General features: G+C 49.2%; 1 protein-coding gene and 2 long non-coding RNA genes across 6 annotated transcripts in view; 2 read left to right on the top strand and 1 right to left on the bottom strand.

Moving 5' to 3' along the window:
• The window catches only part of USP2 (ubiquitin specific peptidase 2), a 25,761-nt gene extending 21,779 nt beyond the window's left edge, over positions 1-3,982 (bottom strand). Inside the window, exon 1 of one of the 4 annotated variants that reach the window (XM_082477701.1) lies at positions 3,847-3,982. The gene's annotated coding sequence lies outside the window, so the exon portion shown is untranslated. Of the gene's footprint in view, positions 1-1,593; positions 1,665-1,717; positions 1,838-3,846 lie in introns of those variants that run through there. The other 3 variants (XM_082477704.1, XM_082477700.1, XM_082477703.1) reach the window with 3 other exon arrangements.
• LOC309668208 overlaps positions 1-14,362 on the top strand; it is a 154,748-nt gene that overhangs the window by 49,228 nt on the left and 91,158 nt on the right. The window lies entirely within an intron of this gene.
• LOC309668207 overlaps positions 571-14,362 on the top strand; it is a 23,918-nt gene continuing 10,126 nt past the window's right edge. Inside the window, exons 1-3 of the long non-coding RNA XR_014268122.1 lie at positions 571-764; positions 3,826-3,901; positions 4,147-4,277. This is a non-coding gene — a long non-coding RNA (uncharacterized lncRNA). The remainder of the gene's footprint in view (positions 765-3,825; positions 3,902-4,146; positions 4,278-14,362) is intronic.

Genomic DNA, 14,362 nt, shown 5'->3' with positions numbered 1-14,362 from the left:
TACCTGGGCTCTGTCCGCTGACAGTGATCCTGAAGCCAACCCCCCACCTCCCTTCTCACTTCCCTGGCCTCTCCCTGAGCTGGCACAGGGTGGGGGGCCTGCAGCATGGGGTTGAGGGGGATCCAGGCATCCACTGTCTAGGCAACAGCATGGCAGGTTCAGACTCCCGCAGGAGCTGCCCTTCGAGTTTCCACTGCAGGCGAAGGAAAGCGAAGCCAGGTGCAACCTGAGCCCCAGTACAATGCTCCAGGAGGCCTCCATTTCACCCATGATGCCAAGCTCCTGCATGTCCCCTGGCACCAGCATATGGCCCCAGCCAGGGCCCTTGGCCCAAGGCCTGGTTATGGACATGCCCCCCAGCCTCCTACCCTTGCTGCAGCTCAGCCCACCCCCCGAGGTACCCAGACTAGGTGAGTCAGGGGTTAAATGAACCCTATCTTCCTGGGGCCACCAGCCCTTTACGTCAGCCACTGTCATTTCCTGTTGCTCACGTGAAGGGCTCCCTAACCTGCTCAGCCAGGGGAGGGACTTGCTCCCCAGGAATCCCAGGCACTCCTGGCCCCCAGAGTAGGGGATGGGTGATGCCCAACATCCCAGCAGCCTTCACGGCCCCTCTCTGCCCAGATCTGCTCTCCTTTCTGGGGTGAAGGCGTGCCAGCTTCTGTGGCCTCGCCACTGCCTGGATAGAGAGCCCCTAGCTGGGCTTCAGAGGTGCGCCTCGGCCGGATTCAGTCCCTTCCCTCCTACTCAGGTGTCCGGGACAGGTGAGTGGGGAATCCCAGCCAGTTCCACTAGGTGCTTGGAAACCTCCACAGTGGTGACCTCAGAGCTTCCCAAAGCCGCTTGCTAACAACATCGGAATGAGGCAGTGAGACAGCTGACCTTGAAGGGTAAAGTGGGCTGAGAGAGGGGCCCTGTCATCTACGCTTTCCAAGCCGCACGCCCAGCTGCTGGGGCACTGCCTACACACAAGCGTCAGTTCCTAGGGCGAGGAATGTCCCGGCCGAAGTAGAGGATGCAGGTGCAGTGGAAGGTCAGGGTGAGGGATATTTGTGCTCTCATAGTCCAGGAGTTCTGTTTACTCCTCTCAGGCCCACTTCCCTCCAGCCTGCCACTAGCGGCTCTGCCTCCCAGGGGCTGGCACCCACCCCAGTGACCCACCAGTTTAGTGCCTAATATGCCTTGGCAGGGGATCATCCAAGGGGCAGTGGGTCCCCCTCAGTCTCTCTAGATCCCAGTAGTTACCCAAGGGCTGGGAGGGGGTGAAGAGGTAAGATAAAGAGACTGGAGATTAGAGCCAGAATCCTGCCTGGAGGAGAAGAGGTGGGTGGGCTTAGGGCAGTGTCTCTATCTGGCGCTTCTTGATTTGGGGTTGGGAGGGGGTGGGCATCTCTACACTTCCAAGAAAAGGCAAAGATATGGGCCCCCCGGGCAGTATTGGAACCCTTAGATTCTCTTTTCCAACCACCTCCCTTCCAGGCACTCTCCTGGTACCCACCCCAGGGGAGAGCCCCAGGCTCCCTCCCTCTCCTCTAGGGCTTCATCGTTCCTCCTCCTGGCCTCTGAGCCCTTGGTCTTGTCCGTAGCACCTACCAGGCCCGGTGGGGCGGCGTCTCACATGCTCCCCCAGACAGACAGGGCTCCGCCAAACAGACAGTCTGGGGCCCTCCGGACAACGGCCCTGTGAAGTTCGGACACCAAAGGGGCAGTTACTGACCTGTGTCTGGGGACACTGGACAGGATCTGGGGGCTTCTCCTTCCCCAGCAGGGCAGGGAGTGCAGTGGCCAGCCCAGAGGCAGGACTCTGACTCGGGCCGGGTAATCCGGAGCTCAGGTTACCGACTCCGATATATATAGTATCTTATCTGACCTCACGGAGATGGCTAGCTCCACTCGCTGGCATTCCAAGCCCGGGGAGAATTAAAGGGGCAGTGGCAGGCCCTCCCCTCGACGTGGCCCGGTGCCAGGCAAGGAGATCCTACGAGACTGTTTGAAAGGAGGCATTTTGAAATGGAACAGAAGGAGGATTCAAGGGGAAACAACTGGAAAGAGGGTAGAGGGAGGGGGGTGGGATTAGGCAAAAATATGGAGAAGGAGGTGTCAGTCACTGAACTGGAGAAGAGGAGGAAGCCTCAGTCCACCTCCTTTAGTTTTGAAATGGAGGAGACCTAGAGGCAGACAGCAGCTCGCTCAAGGGCACACAGGTAGGGAGAGGCAGGAGGGACCCCTCTCAGTTTCCAGTCCAAACTCTTTTATAATGGACTTCTAGGCCTGGGCTCGTATTCTGGGTCTTTCCCTTTTATTGGCTCTGAGACAGTGGGCAAGTCACTTAAGCTGTCTGGACCTTATTTAGTCTGTAAAGCAAGAGCAATAATAATGCTATACCTCACAGGTGTGAGGGTTAAATAATATTTGTAAATTTCCTGGCACATAGTAAGGGTTCAATAAATGATAATTATTACTATATTGAATACTTCCACTTACTATTATAATTAGTGGTAGTATTTGTAGTAGTACCTCCCGGGTGAAGCTTGCTAGGGAGAAAAGGGCCTCCAGGCCACCCTGTGGGAGTGCTCTGTTCTAATGCCAGAGAACAGTGCCATGGTTTTCTGAGCTGGTCCATGTCCCATAACTGGCAAGGCAAACGAGGCTTGCCCTATTCCCAGACGTCCAGTCGACCCATCAGAGAAGGGCCAGGCCCACTTGGGCTCCTTCCTCCTCCACCCAGAAAAATATAGCAAGTGCAGATTCCCCCAGGCTACCAGGAGCAAGGCTGGCTGCTCTGGTGTGCCCACTCTACCTGTAGGAGTGCTCAGGATCCCGAGCCTACGGAGCGGGGCTGGCTGGGCAGGGTCACAGGAGGAAGGTGCTGGATTCTTAACCTCTTGGGCCTTGGTGCTCTTGTCTGCTCCCAGTCTGTTTCTCGATGGCTCTCCCTGAGGACTGGGAGTACCCGGGATGGTGCCTCCACCCTGTCTCAGCAGAGGCTACTGACTCAGCTCAGGTCATGATGATGCACTTCAGAGGACGCCCTCGTACCCGGCCCTCATTCTAGTCCTCATTCCGACTCCAGTTTGGCGTCATTTACAGCATCAGAGGAGTGGTGGCTGCTCCAACCCCAGCCCAACCAGCTCTCCTTTCCTCCACTTTATGCGTCCCCGACTTGGGGACCTTCTCATGCCTGTGCCTGGGGAGGTGAGCATCAGCAGGATCCAGCTCAGGCCCATTCGAAGCGCAGCCAGATCAGGAGGTAGATGTTCACACCTTAGCTAGAGTGGGTTGGCCAGAGCTTCCTTAGACTGTTAAGTATAAGTTACTTGCCTTGGAGCAGCGCGTGCCTGCTGCTGGTTTGGGATTGGTGAGAATTTCAAAGATGCCTCTTTCTGGTTTGGGATTGGTGGAAAATCTCCTCTTCCACTTGACTGCTACCCTCCCCCCACCCCACCCTCTTTGGCAAACTGACCAGAGACAGCCCCCGGGAGCTTTGAGAGGAGGGAGTAAATGAGCTGCCACCCACACGTGGGGAGGGGGTTGTCAGGGTCCAGGCGTCACTCTCAGCCACATCCCACACAGGGCTCAGAGACCCGGTCCTGCCCAAGCACCGTTTCCTTAGAACACGCGGATCAGCACACAGATGGCTCTTCCCGGCACCCTAGGCTGTCAGCTGGCAGGCCCCGCCCCCATACAACTGGTACCCACTGCTGGAGATCCTCAGCGCAGCTGGCGCTCGCCCTACATTTCTAGTGCCCATTCTGCCCAGGCTGTCGTTGACACCTCACTTTCTGAGCCTCGAAGGGCACTGCCCTCCGCATCCCCCCTCCTCAGTCTCAGACAGGTGGCACGTACCTGCCTCTTCTCCGAAGACGGACGAGTCGAGCCGGGCACAAGCATGGAGCTGCGGGTGAGTCCCGGCTGGTACCGGAGCAGCGCAGTGAGAGGCAGCTGACGCAGGGGGCTCCCTGGCCTCGGATCCTGCCCGCCTCTCCCGCACCTCCGCAGGGGGCCCAGGGAGGACCTCCCTGGGAAATCGGCGCCACCCAGCGGGCAGCCGCCTCATTGCGCCGGGGCGGGCAAAGCGACAGCCCGCGTCTCGCGTCACTGAGACGCGTCACTGCTATTGGCCTGTTCCTATTGTGGCGTCATTAGAGCCCCGCCCGGCCAGAATCTCTCAGGCGACCGATATATGCAGAGAACCACGTGGAGGAAAGGCACGCGAGTTTGGAGGGGGTGGAGCACCTGAAGTGGATCTGAATATGACACGACGGGACAGCTGCAAGGTATTGGGAAAGAGGAAGGGTCATGGGGAGAAGGCTCAGAAGTTGAATCCCAGGGCGTATATATCAGCTTTCAGCTTTTAGGGAAGGCTAAATGTTCCCGCTCCTTCCCACCGGGCTGGGAGAGGGCCAGTTCTTCTGCCTCTTCTCTTTTTCGCTCCTCTTTCTCTACTCTCTGCTCGTTTTAATCGCATGAGACCAGTGACTGATGGTGCCTCCTTGAGTGGGTAAACGGTGGCACTGAGTCAGTGGAAGAGGTTCTCTTTTGTCTTTCAAGAAAAAGCTGAAAGGAAACTTGAATTTTTGCGGTTCCCATTCTTTGTGTATAACCTTTCCCCCATCCTCCACAGTGGTGAAGAAAACCACACAGGTAGATTGGTGCCAAGGCAAGTCCAGGTTTTCAATTTCACCTGGACCATCAGTCCTTCCAAGTGTCCTTAGCTTCTTCTCTTCTATTTGGCTGGTATTTCTGTCCATCACCACCCTCCTCAAGTCCTTCAAGTCTTCTATTTCCTAGAGAAACTAGAGGCAATCAGGAGGGAAACACTTAAAGTTCTGTGTACAAACATAGCTGAGTGAAAGAGGTGTCCCTCTTTCTTGTCCAAGACAAATCCCTTCTGGATCTCAACTCTTTTGTTTCCTTAATGTTACCCAAAAACTGGGTTCGCCTCTCGGTGGGTGTTGAGCCAAAAGACACAACCAGGCCAAAGGTCAGGAGAAGGAAGAATGTTTTACTTGCAGCAAGTACGGAGAATACAAGGGATCTTTCCGAAAGCAGTGTCTCCCTGAACAGCAAAACTGGGGAAGTTTTAAGCTAAGAGTGCTTGTGTATTCGTGACGGGGCTTGAGCGGAATTCAGCATAGGATTGGGTCAAAGTTGGGCTTCCCTGGTGGCGCAGTGGTTAAGAATCCGCCTGCCAATGCAGGGGACACGGGTTCGAGCCCTGGTCCGGGAAGATCCTACATGCTGCGGAGCAACTAAGCCTGTGCGCCACAACTACTGAGCCTGAGCTCTAGAGCCCACGAGCCACAACTGCTGAGCCCGCATGCTGCAACTACTGAAGCCCACGTGCCTAGAGCCCATGCTCTGCAACAAGAGAAGCCACCACAATGAGAAGCCTGCACACCTCAACGAAGAGTAGCCCCCGCTTGCTGCAACTAAGGAAAGCCTGCAAGCAGCAACAAAGACCCAACGCAGCCAAAAATAAATAAATAAAATAAAATAAAAATAAAAAAAAGAATTGGGTCAAAGTTTAACAGAGAGCTTTAGTTGATTGAACTTAGAGTGTCAGAAAAGGTCAACATCATTCCTTAGGTTCATACCAGTCTAGGGTCTCAGCAGATAGTTACCATCTTCCACCTGGTTGGGGACATTAGTTCCAGCCCAACTCAGAGACTTGCATCAGATGGTTATGTATATCCCTTGAGGAGGAACTAGGACTCTGTTTTATTAAACTATTGTTCACTATTGCTTACTGGACTATTGTTTCTTTTTTTCCCCCATGTCCTCAAGTCATTCTCTATGTCTGCGTCTTTATTCCTGTCCTGCCACTAGGTTCATCAGTACCATCTTTTTTTAGATTCCATATATATGCGTTAACATACGGTATTTGTTTTTCTCTTTCTGACTTACTTCACTCTGTATGACAGACTCTAGGTCCATCCACCTCACAACAAATAACTCAGTTTCGTTCCTTTTTATGGCTGAGCAATATTCCATTGTATATATGTGCCACATCTTTATACATTCATCTGTCGATGGACATTTAGGTTGCTTCCATGTCCTGGCTATTGTAAATAGTGCTGCAATGAACACTGTGGTACATGTATCTTTTTGAATTATGGTTTTCTCAGGGTATATGCCCAGTAGTGGGATTGCTGGGTCATATGGTAGTTCTACTTATAGTTTTTTAAGGAACCTCCATACTGGTCTCCATAGTGGCTGTATCAATTTACATTCCCACCAACAGTGCAGGAGGGTTCCCTTTTCTCCACACCCTCTCCAGCATTTATTGTTTCTAGATTTTTTGTTGATGGCCATTCTGACCGGTGTGAGGTGATACCTCATTGTGGTTTTGATTTGCATTTCTCTGATGGTTAGTGATGTTAAGCATCTTTTCATGTGTTGTTGGCAATCTGTATGTCTTCTTTGGAGAAATGTCTTTTAGGTCTTCCGCCCATTTTTGGATTGGGTTGTTTGTTTTTTTGATATTGAGCTACATGAGCTGCTCGTATATTTTGGAGATTAATCCTTTGTCAGTTGCTTCGTTTGCAAATATTTTCTCCCGTTCTGAGGGTTGTCTCTTCGTCTTGTTTATGGTTTCCTTTGCTGTGCAAAAGCTTTGAAGTTTCATTAGGTCCCATTTGTTTATTTTTGTTTTTATTTCCATTTCTCTAGGAGGTGGGTCAAAAAGGATCTTGCTGTGATTTATGTCACAGAGTGTTCTGCCTATGTTTTCCTCTAAGAGTTTTATAGTGTCTGGCCTTACATTTAGGTCTTTAATCCATTTTGAGTTTATTTTTGTGTATGGTGTTAGGGAGTGTTCTAATTTCATTCATTTACATGTAGCTGTCCAGTTTTCCCAGCACCACTTATTGAAGAGGCTGTCTTTTCTCCATTGTATATTCTTGCCTCCTTTGTCAAAGATAAGGTGACCATGTGTGTGGGTTTATCTCTGGGCTTTCTGTCTTGTTCCATTGATCTATATTTCTGTTTTTGTGCCAGTACCATACTGTCTTGATTACTGTAGCTTTGTAGTATAGGCTAAAGTCAGGGAGCCTGATTCCTCCAGTTCCGTTTTTCTCTCTCAAGGTTGCTTTAGCTATTCGGGGTCTTTTGTGTTTCCATACAAATTGTAAAATTTCTTGTTCTAGTTCTGTGAAAAATGCCATTGGTAATTTGATAGGGATTGCATTGAATCTGTAGATTGCTTTGGGTAGTATAGTCATTTTCACAATGTTGAGCCTTCCAATCCAAGAACATGGTATATCTCTCCATCTGTTTGTGTCATCTTTGATTTCTTTCATCAGTGTCTTATAGTTTTCTGCATATAGGTCTTTTGCCTCCTTAGGTAGGTTTATTTCTAGGTATTTTATTCTTTTTGTTGCAATGGTAAATAAGAGTGTTTCCTTAATTTCTCTTTTTGATTTTTCGTTGTTTGAACTATTGTTTCTTGACTGCTTTTCCTTTGTTTCTGCATTCCCTCCCTTCCCTTAATCTCATTAATTACTGGGACTTGTTCAAAGGCTGGCATCGTGGCCAGGCTTAGATCACAAAATAGCTTAGGCCAAAAATGACTTCTCTTCCGTCAAGAAAGCCATGCCTAGTTCTCTTTCTCCAGGGAACTTCTACCCCATCTGCTTACCTTTGGAACCTCATTCCATTGCATTTTATGGACAGCTACTGGACACGCCAGGTAGTCTTCTAGGAACTGAGGATATAACAGTGAATAAAACAGGCAAAGTAAGTTAAGGGGCTTACATTCTAGTAGAAGTAGAAGACAGTAACCAAATAAGGAAATAAGTAAAATATATAGTATTGGATGGCAGTAAGAGCTATGGAGGCAAATAAAGCAGGGGGGATGATACAGAGTGTATAACGTGTCATCAGAGGTCTCAATGAGAAGGTGACATTTGAATGACCTGAAAGAGGTGAAGGAGTGAGCCATCTAGAAACCTGGGCAAAGAATGTTCTAAGTAGAGGGAACAGTAAACGCAAATGTGCTGAGATAGGCATGCGCTTGCCACCTTCGAGGAAGAGCAAGAAGGTCAGTGTGGCTGGAATGCAGGGAGTGGAAGATGAAGTCAAAGAGATAAGGGAGGGACCTCACCTTGCAGGGCCCTAGGCCATTTCAATGACTTTAACTTTTACTCTGAGATAGGAGCCATTGGAGGATTTTGAGCAGAAGAGGGACATGGATGTCACTTTTGCTTTAACAGAGTCCCTTTAGCTACTGTACGGAGGACAGACCTGAAGAGAGCCAGAGTAGAAGGAGACTGTTTAGGAGGTCACTGCAATCATCTGGTAAGAGGTGATGGTGGCTCAGGTTAATGTGGTGGCAGGAGAGGAAGTGAGAAGTGGTTGGATTCTGGATGTATTTTGAATGTAGAGCCAACAGAGTTTCCTGATGGATTAGGTGGTGTGAGAAAAAAGGATTTTTTGGTCTGAACATTAACTGAGGATGTATAGGCTGTGGAAGGAGCAGATTTGGGAGTGGCGGGGAGGTCAGGAACTTGATTTAACACATATTAAGTTTGAGATGTCTATTAGTCATGTCAAGATGCCAAGAAAGAGGCTGGATATACACGTTTGGCAAAGTCTGTGTTGGAGATATAAAACTGAGAGTCATCAGCATATGGATGTTATTTAAAGTCATGAGATTAGAAGAGATCACCAAGGGAGCAAATATAAATAGAAAAGAAAAGATGTGCAAGGACTGAATCCTGGAGCTCTCCAACATTAAATGGTTTTAGAAGTGAGTAGGAACCATCAAAGGACATGAAAGGAATGGCCAGTGAAGTAGGGGAAAAAACCGCAGGAGGTGATGGTATGCTGAAAGCCAAGAGATGAAAACCTATCAAGGAGGAAAGATCAATTGTGTCAAATGCTGCATGTGGGTTAAGTAAGATGAGGTTGTTGGTGACCTTGACAAGAATGGTTTTGGTAGTGGTGGAGTGAAAGTTGGATTGTGGGTGGTTCAAGAAAGAATGGGAGGAGAGGGAGGGTCAAGGTATAGACAACTCTTTTTAAAAAATATTTATTTATTTATTTGGCTGCACCGGGTCTTAGTTGCTGCACATGGGATCTTCGTTGCCACGTGTGGGATCTTCGTTGCAGCATGCAGGATCTAGTTCCCTGACCAGGGATCGAACCTGGGACCCCTGCACTGGGAGCGCAGAGTCTTAACCACTGGACCACCAGGGAAGTCCCCTAGACAACTCTTTGGAGGAATTTTGTGGTGAAGGATGGAGAGAGATTGGGTGGGAGCTAAAAGGAGAAGTGAGGGTAAGATGTTACCTGAACAACCTGGGGTCTGCTCTCCTGTGCACAGTAAAGCCAATCTACTGACACTGGGCTGTAGTGAAGGAAAGTGCAATGTTTATTGCAGACACCAAACAAGGGGCCTAGGCAGCTAATGCTCAAAAAAACTCGAACTCCCTGATGACTTTCAGGAAAAGGATTTAAAGATGGGTTGAGGGAGAGGGTTGCGGGGGTGTGTGATCAGCTGGTAAACATTCTTCTGATTGGTTGGTGGTGAGATAATCAGGAGTTACTATCATCAACCTTCTGGTTCCAACTGTCTGGAGTCTAAGTGTTTGTGGTCAGCATGCAGTTAACTTTTCCACCTGGTGGGGGTTTCAGTATCTGCAAAACAGCTCAAAGGACATGGCTCAGAATATTATCTATAGCCCTTGAGGAGGAACTAAAGGTACTTGACTTGGTTTAATGGCTAAACTCTTATTATTTTGTCTTGTTTGACTGTTTTCCTTTGTTTCTGCATTTTCTCACTTCTCTGATTAAATTTGTTCTTTGGAACTCAGGGAAGCCCTAGGAAGCTAAAGTTTTTCTACAAACAAGAGGCAGGCAGAGGACATGGGAAGGTCTGTCCCGGGAGGGCCCCATAGGGTCCTGCTCAGCTACAAAGAAAATTTTTTAAGTTGATGAAATTATATGTTTGTATGTTGATGAGAAAAAGCCAGTAGAGTCAGAATAGACGATGCGGGAGAGAGATCAGTGGAGCAACGTCCTTGATGAGGTGAGAGTGGATGGGATCTAGTACAGAAGTGAGGGCTTGGCTTTGGCCAGGGCACAAAGCGTGCATCCAGAGTAAGAAGAGAGAAGGCACAGTATCTGGGCACCGATGTAGGGAGGTGGATGGATGTGGTGGGAGCTAGTGGACATTCTCTAGGATGGCCTCTTTTCTCTCAGTGAATTAGGAAGCAAGGTCAGCTGAGAGTGAGGATGGAGGAAGGGCTGGAAATTTAGAGAGGTGTGCGCGGGGCTAGTTAATAAACTAGTCATCTCGGGGCACTTAACTTTGAGTGTGTATCGGAATCACCTAGAGAGTCTGTTAAAGCCCCGTCCAGAGTTTCTGATTCTGGAGGTCTGAGGTGGGCCTGAGAATGTGCATTTCTAACACGTTTCTGGGAGATGCTGAGGCTGCTGGCCTGGGGTCGGCCCTTTGAGAGCTAGCTCGCGCGTGCCAGTGAGTGGGAGAGTGAGCGAATGAATTGTGGACATACAGTGGGATTGTCAGGCAGCATCAAGGGCCCATCCGAGGTTAGAAATCGTGGATTGGAAGTGTCTCCATTCAGTATTCTATCCCGTCACATTCAGCCACTGTCCCTGGGTAGAGTCCTGTCTTTAAAACTTTCATTTTCTGCCAGCTTTCCCTTTGACATATAAGTCTCCCAATTCTTCCCCTTAAAAGCATGAAAATCTCGCTAATTCCCTGGCGGTCCACATTGGTTAGGACTCTGTGCTTTCACTGCGAGGGTGAGGGTTCAATCCCTGGTCGAGGAATTAAGATCCTGTAAGCTGTGTGGAGTGGCCAAAAAAAAAAAAAAAAAGAGTTCATATACATGAAAAGCTCTCAATAGTGCCTGGCATGTAGTGAGTGCCTAAGACCACTCTGATCTGCTACTCATCCGTCAGCTACTACTTGTATGGGCTGACGATGCCCAAATCTGTACTTTCAGGTGGACCTCACTCCTGAGTACCAGTCATAATTATCCAAATGCCTCCTGACATACCCTTGGACATCACATCAGTATCTCAATTTCAGCACGTCCAAACCTTAAACTTATCATTTTCCAACCGTTTGTTCCTCTTCCTTTAATCCCCACATCTATGAATGGCGGCATCATCTATCCAGTTTGCTACCAGAAATTTGCTAGTTTCCAACTTCTCTCCCCCCATAGTTCTCAAACAGAGGTATTCTCTTAGTCTACCAACTCAGGAAACATAACATTGTCTTTCTGTAATATAACTATATTTCTATTTGGAGCCAGCCCCTATTCTACTGCAGTGGTGGACAACACGGAGTTTCAGTCACTTGGTGGAATTGCCCCTCCTTTCTCCAGGGATTGCCTGAACTCCAGGGGGTGTCCCATACGTATTTGCTAAAGCCCTGGAGGAAGTGGCCCTTGTTATTAAGTGGCCATCCAAGTGTCCACTGGGATGTCTGCTTCCTGGTAGCTGCTTGTGTGGCCTCTTCAGGGTTGATGTGTCTCTGCTACTTCTGGGTCATTCTGGGACACTTGAGAATTATTCTGCGGCTTCCAGGCCCCAGAGTAGCATGAGAAAATGTGATGCTGTCCAGGGTTCCAGCTGGGTCCAAAATAGGCTGCACTCTGCAGTCATTTCCTCTTTCTGGGGACCTGTCCCCTATCTGAGGACCTACCCAGGATAGGGCGGTGGGGACCCACAGTGGTCAGATCTCAAAACCCTCTCTGGGTTTTTTGCTGTCTCTGTGCTTTCCCTCTGGCTTGTGTCTGCTGGTAGGCATGCCAGTGGGAGGCCTGGCTCTACCCAAGATATTTTCTCCACATCTTCTGTCCAGGCTGTGGCTCCTTTCTGTCTTATTAAGGGTCTAGGCAAATGAGATGTAAAAGCCAGAAGTGGCTTCCCATTTTTTCCCCTGGTTTTTGCTGTCACATCCTTCCACTGAAGCATAAACACAAAAGCTTGGCTGGTTAAAGTGGGGCTATGGGCGTAAAGGGAAGCCAACAAAAATAATATTTAAAAGTATCACCGTATTCACTGCATCTCATGGGGATCATATCTTGTATTAAAAAAAAAAATTTTATTTATTTATTTATTTATCTTGGCTGCGTTGGGTATTGGTTGCCACACATGGGATCTTCGGGCTCTTCGTTGTGGTGTGTGGGCTTCTCTCTAGTTGTGGCACGCGGCTTCACGGCACGTGGACTCCTCGTTGCGGCACACAGCTTCTCTAGTTGAGGCGTGTGAGCTCAGTTGTTGTGGCGCGTGGGCTTAGTTGCCCCGTGGCATGTGGGAACCTGCGTACCCTGCATTGGAAGGCGGATTCTTTACCACTGGACCACCAGAGAAGTCCCCGGGGATCATAGCTTTCTGATTTTCTTTGTTTTGTTCCCCTAAGGTTCTCCTCTCTCCATTGCTTCTGTCTTAGTTCAGAGTTTCATTCTTATAAATCTCCTGGTTTGGCAAAATTTTCTCCCCAACCCCGAGGGTCAAGTTGCTGGAACAGTAGGAGGTTTTTACGGTTGAAGACCTCTGATAAAAAATAAGATTAGGAAGACTGAGTGACCTATTTAATGCCCAGTAAATATTTTATCCTGACTAAAATCAACAGTAACATTTAGCACGCGTAGTAAAGGAAATATCAGTAACATTTTACAGATCTGAAGTTAGCAGTAATATGTATATTGTAATTTCTACTTATCATCCCTGGGTGATTTCATCTTTTTAGGATTTCCCTGCAGTTTCAACAAGAGAGTGGTAAATCTAGTTTGTTTTGATGAAGGTGATGTGTAGTTAGTTCTTCTCATGTCAGGTACCTTCTACAGGCAAGTGATGCCTTCTGAGCTTTGGGATTTCCAGATGCTATGGCCCCCACTGGTCCCATCATGGTCTTCGAGCCAATTGGGGGAACCCTCTATAAAGGGTGCCTATCTGAGATTGGATCGTATGATTTTTGACAACTTGATAAGGAGAGCAGGAAAAACCATCCTATAGTAATTTTTTCTTTTTAATTAATTTATTTAATTTATTTATTTTTGGCTGCACTGCACAGGCTTTCTTCGTTGCTGCGCGCAGGCTTTCTCTAGTTGCGGCGAGCAAGGGCTACTCTTCGTTGCGTTACATGGGCTTCTCATTGCAGTGGCTTCTCTTGTTGCAGAGCACGGGCTGTAGGCGCACGGGCTCAGTAATTGTGGCTCGCAGGCTCTAGAGTGCAGGCTCAGTAGTTGTCGTGCACGGGCTCAGTAGTTGTGGCACACGGGCTTAGTTGCTCTGCGGCATGTGGGATCTACCTGGACCAGGGCTCGAACCCGTGTCGCCTGCATTGGCAGGTGGATTCTTAACCACTGCACCACCAGGGAAACCCAAAACCATCCTTTAAAAGTTGCAAGTTTTCAGTTTCTAGTGAGGGAGAGACTTCACCTTGTGGCTGACTCTTTACTTTGGGAAAATCACCACAAAGGGCTTCTCGTTTCCTAGATGTAGAGCAAGCATCCAGCACTGAGCTGAGAGGAATGTTAGATCTGATGGATGGGAATTGTCTTCTGCCCTTCTTGCTTTTTAGAAGGCAGTGGGGAGAAAGCATTTCTTGGCTTTGAGTTTCAAGTGCTCTTGCTGGGTCTGGGCCCAGCGGGTGTGTACAGGGGCCGAGGTGTGAGACAGGGGCACGGAGGGCTGGAGGTGATGGAAGGTGAGAGGGAGTGGGGTGGATGGCGGACGTCCTACAGGCCTACTCACGGCGCACACGGCTGGCTAACATGGACATTTGGGAATGAAATGAGTTGGCGTGTGCTGTGAGTCTGGGTGAGTGGCTGTTAGGGTTAGAGGCGCACCCCAGCCTGTGCCTCTGAAGGAAGTGGAGTTTCCACTGTCAGTTGTGCTGAGACAGGAAGTAAAGAACGGGGGGGGGGGGGTGGGCCTTAGACTCGCGGCGAGAGGCTTTCCCCTCTCCAGGCCTCCCGATGCTGTGTTCCGGGCTCTGAGGTGTTGGAGTGCTCAGAGCGTTCCTGGAGCTGACCCTTGCCTCAGGGAGTGAGGCTGAGAAGTGTCCCTTTCAGGACCCTCCTGTCCTTGCCCTGCCTCGCCTTCATGAGTTTGCCTGAGGTGGGATAGCTCAGCGGTTCGAACAACCATGGTTCCCACCCATGGTCTGGTCCAGCTCTGTCCTGTAGAACTTTCTGTGGGGATGGAGCGCCACCAGCCACATGTGCTACTGAGCACTTGAAATGTGGCTGGCGTGGCTGAGGAACTGAAATTTTAGTTTACTTCAATGCAATTTGTTTAAGTCTAAATACTCACATGTGGCTAGTGGCTACCATATTGGACAGCTTGGGTCTAGGTGGCAGGAAACCATGAAGCTGTAAAG

The sequence above is a fragment of the Balaenoptera physalus genome, assembly GCF_965194825.1.
Source record: "Balaenoptera physalus genome assembly, chromosome: 10".
Classification (NCBI taxonomy): Eukaryota; Metazoa; Chordata; class Mammalia; order Artiodactyla; family Balaenopteridae; genus Balaenoptera; species Balaenoptera physalus.
This window is presented reverse-complemented; position numbering and strand designations above follow the sequence as displayed.